An 8,289-nucleotide genomic window follows, 5' to 3' on the forward strand; every position below is an offset into this window, starting at 1 on the left:
ATGTGTGATCTTCCAATAGACTGGCATCCTAGCAAATGTGAAAAGGGACTTGTTTCACTGTTCAATTAAGGACACTTTGTAACAGTCCATTCACAGTCATTTATTAAAAAGCATATAAATCACACATCCACAACGTGTAGAATGAAAGCTGAGAGGGACAGTGGGAGAATTTGGACACATTAACATAAGTAAATCCACTTGGAAAATATACATGCTAACGCCCTTTCCTGTGCCCTTTTAAGGTTGACACGGTGCCTTAAGAGGCTAACACAGAAGGGTAAAGGAAGCATCCATAAAACTCAGAGAAGAGCCTGAAACTCCTCTTTGAATCCTGTCTGGAGTCAGAACTAAAGATTAAAAAAAAAAGAAGAAGAATATTTTTTTAAAAGGAAATTATACATGCTGAAATGGATACTGTCACAAATGAGAGTTGTGGTGTTAAAATAGTACTTGGAAGGTGATTAATAAATGTTCTGTAATTCACTTCCACTCTAACAACAGGAAAAGAGGGGAGAGTACTATTTTTAGTGGTACAAACCCAAAGATGGCAACTAGCAAAATACAATGCTTCTTTGAATGATTTTTGAGTCTGCAATCCAAAATTCTTTGATCTATTCACCTCCACTTATCAAAGACCTTGAGTGTAAATAATTCTTACACTTGGGAAGAAATAAACACTATTTTATGCTGGTTCTACCATTATTGCACTTAAAATCTCCAAGAGAACACTGACAGCATAAATCATATATTTCCCTGTCTATGTTATAGAGTAACAATCTGTAGTCTTGCATGATAATCACACCGTTTGTCTCATAGGCCTGAAAACTTGTTTTTTTGCCTGCTGATCCCCTGCTTTGAGGAAATTTGAGTGGTCAGGTGCTAGTTGTAGCTTCATGTTTGGTAGAACACTACTTGCATCACCCACTGAATGCAGCTACACTTGGGGCCCAGAATATCTAACCCTGCAGAAAACTTCAGAGACGTGAGGTACCAATTTACAAGAGTGCAGAGAGGAGCTGTTTTAGGTCCTTTCAAAATAAAGGACAGACCCTCATCCCACCAAAACATTGCTCCAGATATCCATAATGATGACATACACTTACTAAGTAAATATGACTACATTGCACAATTACTCTTTCAAAAAAGATAAGGGTCAGTTTTGAATCTAAGGATGAGAAAAATGGTTTACAGAGTGGGGAAAGTAATGTTACTTTGACTTTTTGTTATGGGGAAGAGTACTGCCATGGTGAGGGTTCTTATAGCATAGGGTATGGTTTGCACCTGTCATTGGTGCATAAAAAGAAATTATCTCAGATTTCTTGACAGCTTGCCCAGATATCAGGTGGTAAGGAAGAGGGTGCACTGAGGCTTAAAAAGCATTCACGAATACAATATTAAAAAATGCATTCACGGTCCCTTCTATACCTGCCAATTTGGGTTTTGTTTCTCTGTTCGTGATTTGTATACTCTAGGATTGGGAATCACATTGTCAAATACTTCTTTTTATCCAGTGCACATACTAGATATTGGAGGAAAATGTTACAACTGTGGCTTATTTCACTAAAATGATTCATTGAACCTTCCATTTCGCTGATAGGATGAAGCTAAACATAAAGCAAAAGTTGGAGGATGCTATCTGTAATTGTCCCAAAATACTCATGACATAAACGCTTATTCCTGAACTTGGCACTGTGGCCTACAGAGGAACTTTTGTACCATGACAATACAAAATACACTGTCAGAGTATCTTAGGGATATGCAAGATCAGCACCACCAACATAAGATCTGCAGTGGGAAAAAATACAAATTTTTTTCAAAGATTTTCCAGAGTAGAATCCTTTGAGCCAGAACTCTGAAGTGCCCTATATCTCCAAAAGTGCCTGCTTGCACCCTGTACTTTTGGAAGACCTTGGAATCATCAATGGGATGATGACTATTATCCATTGGGCATCACATTGTCAAATACTTTTTATCCAATGCATATACTAGATATTGGACAAAAATGTCACAACTGTGTTTTTGTCCCTAAACTGATTCATTGACTGAGCCTTCCATATGGCATGTAGAATGAAGATGTACACAAAGCAGAAGTCGGTGAATGCAATAATCATCCCCAAAGACTCATGTTCCCCAAACGTGGCACTGTGGGGCATTATTCTACTAGTGGTGAACTAGGGGTGCTTTTTCAGGAGGCATGCATGATGCAAAGGTATGGGGTCATGGAAGCCTGCACAATATTTTACATGAAAGCCTGGGAGGCCAGGTATTGTGTCACAAGGTTGTGAATCCTGCAAATAGTCCCTGATAGGGAGATTTATGCAGCTGTGAGAAAGATGTCAAAGCTATTATCAAGAGCCATTAAGGTAGTGATGCAAGAACTATGCATTGTCACTTAGGAAAGCCACTGGTAGTGACAGAGCCAGCCCTAAAGAAAAATCCTATGAGTTGCAAACAGCACTGCAATAGGGGCAGGGTAGCCCAAATCCTCTGGAGTTCACATCATGCCACCACCTGTCCCAGATGTTAGGTATAGCAGATAGTTTCTGCTTTTGATAAAGATTTAAATGGGCCCAGTCCTCAGTAGCAAACATCTGTAATTCCAAGAGACTCTTGGGGATTTAGGGGCCAGTTGCTCTTCCCCAATTCTCCTTCCACTATTGTACACATTTAAATTTGCTGGATTTTCTGTGCAACATATATACAAGGTATAATGAATCACAGACTGATTTTAGTATCCAAATAGTTATATTAAGTATGAGCATTCTTTTGAAGTAGCAGTAAGCCATTCATTCAGATATTCCCTTTGCTACAAGGGAGATTGTGCTTTGAGTCTGATACCATATAACTCAAAAATTTGCCTTGACTAATTTGTCTTGGGTGGCTGGTCTTTATTCTTTATGAGAATTCATGAGTGACCTTATCATTCATATGAATCATTAAACTGCCATTGTCACCTGTTCTTCATTGAGCTTTACCACCATGATATCATCAAAGTATTGAAACCAAGTAATCCAAGAAGGAAAGGGATTTGCTCCATATACCTCCATATACACTGGAGGCAACTGGCAGTCAAATCCAAGTTCACTAGACAAAACATGATAATCATTCACTTAATTCTGTGTCTGAAGAAGCTATAAGGATAGTAGCTGAATCAGTTGGCAGGAACCCACCCAAACTCTCAGGTAATATTAGTATTTTCTCACTGGGCCTTCGGAGATTTTTTCTTAAGGTTTAGATACTGTTAATACTCTTACTGCTTTTAAGTTGTTTTGCAAGGTCTTTTTTTGGCGGGTACTGGGAATCAAGATCAGAACTCCATGCTAGCCAGGCAGGTACTGCACTGTTGAGCTATACCCCTAGTCCCTTCATCAAATCTTGATCTCATTTTCTCCTCCTTTAATTCAGTACTCTATCTATAACAGAAAATGGAAGAAAAATGGATGTTTAGGTATGGATTCTGGTAAATCTACCCACTATCACCACCTTACAAGAGGCTTTTCACATTTGGGAGAGATTCCCCTTGGAATTTGTGAGTGCTCACAGAATATGCATATAAAATAGTGTAACACTTATACATTAAGCTATAATGTTTTACAAAATGAAACATAAAATTCTAAATGACTGAACCCCGATGACTACAGTTGTTCCCTTTATTTTACTATATTCCCAAATTAATCCACATCAGGAGGAATCCTCTCTGAAAAGAACATCTGGAGAGTCTTTTGACTTTTTTATGTATTTGGTACAGCGTTTACAGGGTCTCACTACCCAGATCAGACTTGTAGTGATCCTTCTGTTTTCAGCCTCCCAAGCGCTGGGATCACAGACTCACACCATCATGCCCAGTCTCAATAGCAGTCTCAGTGCACCAGAGGTGGGGTTTGCATGGCATGCCAGGTATGGAACCCCAGTCCCTTTACCTGCCTAAGCAGGTGCTTTAGTCCACTGAGCTATTTGGCTGACCCTAAGAAACAGACATATTTTGATGTTGCCACCAGCTCCCCTTCTGCAAATCAGTATTGAAGAACTTAGGGTTGGACGGAGGAAATGCTGAGGGAGGACTTGGTCTTGTGGCACCCAAGACCAAGATTATCAGTTTGTTCCTTTCTCCTACAAAGTGTGTTTAACTCCATGGGGGATCTGACTCTGTGCAGACATCTTTGGTTTTGATTGGATAGGTAATTGTGGGTTTGTGCTCCTTGTCCCTAACCCACACAACTCATCTGAACCATCATATGTTAGCACTTAACACATGAATCTCTGCTCTGAGAAAACTGTTGTACAGTCTACACATTGACTAATGAGTACATTTCGTTATAAGAAATCTATGCTTATTCATAGCTGCATTTTACCTATGATTTCAGAAAACTTGCTTGCTTGATATATTTGGATTTAGAAAACTTGGCTGTATTTACATTGGGTATAATGTTGGTCTGAAATCATCATAGTCACTTATCCACTTTCACATTAGAGATACAAAGCCTAAGAATTTATCACTTATTTACTGGATGATGTGTTCATTATCACTGTTATTGTCTTGTTTACGATTCTTTCAATTTAGAGCAGCTAAGTTACTATATTTGATGCAGTCTCCTCCCCTGTATTCAGCTCATTTTTTCATAATGTTATCATTCAAATAGAAAATCAAATGAGCAAGCTGGGTTTGGGACATGATATTCCCCTGCAGATTGGGCTACATAAACCAGAGGGTCACATATGACGGTGAGTCTACTTGCTACTGTTTCTCCTCTAAGATAACAGTTCTCATTTTAGGTCCAGATGTATCAACTGAATCTTGAAAAAGTTCTTCAATCTTGGCAGGTGTGATCTCCACTTTCCTTCTTTTGTCCCCTGAGTTGAAGCTCACTGTACTGTTTGGACTCCAGTTACAGTTGTACAGAATGGTTGGAACTTTATTCCTCGCTGCCTTTTTTTTTTCTTTCACCATGTGGATGAAAACCTTCCACCTTAACAGGAGCCCAAGATGATCTTTGTCTCCTACTGTGTAGCAGAGAACACCATTTGGGCCTCTGTCTGCAGTCTGACTTCCTGCCATTCAGCACCCATTGAATTCCTAGGCTCTGTATCTCTAATGTGAAAGTGGATAGGTGGCTATGATGATTTCAGACCAAAATTATACCCAATGTAAATACAATCAAGTTTTCTAAATCTAAATATATCAAGTAAGCAAGTTTTCTGAAATCATAGGTAAAATGCAGCTATGAATAAGCATAAATTTCTTATAAAGAAATGTACTTATTAGTACTAGTGATTGAACCCAGGAAGTTCATACTGTGCTACACCCTGAGCCTTTTTTATTTTGAGACAGGGTCTTGTCAATTTCCTAAGTTGCCCAAACTAAGCTTTAACTTCTTTTTTTTTCTTTTTTGTGTTTAGCACATGTTCTACATGGTCTATAGGGTCTCACTACATAGATCGGACTCGCAGTGATTCTCCTGTGTTCAGCCTCCCAAACCCTGGGATTACAGGCATGCACCACCACACTGAGTCTCAATCGCAGTCTAGCACATCCCAGGGTTGGGGCCAGAACAGCATTCTGGGGATCAAACCCTGACCACTGCACTCTGCCTAAGCAGGTGCATTAGTTCTCTGAGTAATCTGGCCACACTTTAAGCTTTAACTTCTGATCTTCCTGCTTCAGCCTCCTAGAATTGCGATATAACAGGAATGTACCACCAGTAGTTGTGTTTTCTAAAAAGGATAACTGTACGTTCCACCTTAACAGAAGTCCAAGATGATCTCTTTGCCTCCTACTGTGTAGCAGAGAACACCATTTGGGCCTCTGTCTGTAGTCTGACTTCCTGCCACTCAGCAACCATTCAGCCACTCACCTCATGTTATGAAAGCAGACCTCTTAGCTGTATTTTCTTCTACTATTTTAGGAAACATATTGTCTCCTAGTTCTGAGACAGTTTCTTCATATCATTAATTTGGCCTGCGTATCCCATGCCCCTCCCATCCACAGACACAGTCTACACTGGCATTTTGCTATACCAGTCATTGTATAAACCCATCTATTTGTAGGAGAACACAAGGACAGACCAAATAGCTCAGTGGATTAAAGTTCCTGCAAGCAGGCACAACAGGCCAGGGGTTTGATCCCTGGGCCTGCTGTGCCAGCCCCATCCCCAGTGCACATTGAGATGGTAATTGAGACTGGGAGTGGTGGCACTTGCCTATAATCCCAGCTCTTGGGAGTCTGTAAACAGGTAGATCACTAGGAGTAGGATCTAGTATAGTGACACTCCGAACACCCTGTAGACATTTCCCTAAAAAATAAAAAAAAAAGACAGAAGAGAGTGACCAGGCTAAGGTCACTTAAGGACATGACATAAGAACATGACTGAATGAGCCAAAGAAGATGACAAAATGCAGTGTATTAAAACAAAAACATTTCATTACTTACAGCAAAGCAGACAGCTGGAGGATCAGCCTGATAACACCACTGTACCTGTCTCACAGTTATCCTATGTGACTCTGTAGAATGAGATGTCAACTCCAATCCAGCTCCACTGAATTTCAGTACATTTCGACCATAGGGCCCTTTATATAGCAAGCATTGGACCAGATATTTTTTCTGCCTCAAAGAGTGAGTGTTCACAGAGCCATTCTGCTCTTCTATCATCTCAGTGGTGATCCTTTATTCTCCTAATTTCCTTTCAAACCTCAAGTTCAACTTACACATATTTTCCTCAGATAATACCTATATGTGTGAGCCAGATTCTTAGACTTCCTTTGATAATAAGATCTTTTGTCCCAGAGCAGAGGTTACATTTCCTTACTCTGCCTGTAATAAGACTAGACCCGGCTAATTGACATCTAGGCAATAAAAGTGTGGGGGTTTGATGTGTTATCATGTAAGTCTCCCAAGTTGGTAATGCATATGCAGGGCCTGAAAACACAGAGATGTTACTCCCGTCTAGCAAGAGTAGGTACGGGAGCCCTGCTTATGCTGATCTGTAAACTTAAAGGAATCAGATGTTCAAATTTATCAGGTTCTTTCATGTAAATCTCTCCATTCAAGGAAACATGTCTATTTTTATAAGATTCTTTTTTATTTTATTAATATGGATATTTATTTAGAATTTCATTTCATGTTTTATTCTTATTTTATTTCTTACTTGTTTGGCTTTTTTATTCATTTTAATGAGAAAAAAGAAAATAGCAGTGAAACAGTTTCAAAATAGGTTAATAGGACAGTTATAATAATTAAAAAAATTGTATGTTGTTGTCTTCATAGTAGTTATTCAGAGGTGGGGAGATAGCTCAATAGAGTAAGCACCTGACTGGCAAGGTCCCTACTTTTAATATCAGGAATTTCTTCAAGGCATGTACCCAGTGTTATTTCAAACATCTACCTCCTTTATAATTTAGTACTGGCTCTTAGTTTCAACTCCATCTCCCCTTTTGCTGAAAAATGTGAGGATCTGATATGATAATCTGCTATAGAAGAGTTCTGACATGTTCCAAGAGGCTTGGATGTATTGATTTCTGTTAATTTCTACTCATTAATTTTTTTGAGTCAGAATCTTGCAATGCAGTACAGAGAGGCTTTCAACTAAGCACATAGCTTCAAATTCACAAACCTGCCTAGAATTTCCAAGTGCTGGAATTACAAGCGTACCCCCCTACTCCCAATGTGTACTTTTATTAATGTTATTGAACTATAACTTACAGAAAACATGAGCAAACTAAAAATGTACAGTTGCATGAATTTTCGCACTGTGAATACATCCATACAAAAACAGCAAAATAAGAGGCAGAACATTTTACTTTCCCAGAATCCATCTCTTGATTGATTCAAGTCATTGAACTTCCCAAGGAGAGCACTAATCCAACATCTGTCAAGATAGGTGAGTTTTGTCTGGTTTTCAGCTTTGTATAAAAGGAATCATCTAAAATCACACATTCACAAAAGTTGCATTTAGTGAGCAGCTGCAGATTATTTTCATCACTGTATGTTATTTCCATTTTCACAACTGTATGATATTTCATCATGCAACAATGTCACATTTTATTCAATCATTCCACTTTTCATATATAATGGATAAGTTTTAAATATTTTAGCTATTATTTTTTCATAATTTTATTGATAAACAGATAGCAATGAGACAGTTTCAAATCAAATCGGAAGTACAGTTTCAACAAATAACACACTGCATATATTCTTCTTAGTGGTTAATTGCTGTAAAAGATGCAGACATGAGATCCTATTTACAAACACCATTAGAACAAATCATTCTATTCATTAAGAGAATGCAACTATAT

At 38.6% G+C, this 8,289-nt stretch overlaps 1 non-coding gene across 1 annotated transcript; it reads left to right on the forward strand.

The window, feature by feature from the left end:
• Positions 1-229: 229 nt before the first annotated feature.
• On the forward strand, positions 230-349 carry LOC111814042. The gene has a single exon (XR_002819120.1). It is a non-coding gene; the product is annotated as a small nucleolar RNA SNORA26 (small nucleolar RNA).
• Positions 350-8,289: the final 7,940 nt, after the last annotated feature.

Source organism: Octodon degus, unplaced genomic scaffold (assembly GCF_000260255.1).
Source record: "Octodon degus isolate 3935 unplaced genomic scaffold, OctDeg1.0 scaffold00259, whole genome shotgun sequence".
Taxonomy (NCBI): Eukaryota; Metazoa; Chordata; class Mammalia; order Rodentia; family Octodontidae; genus Octodon; species Octodon degus.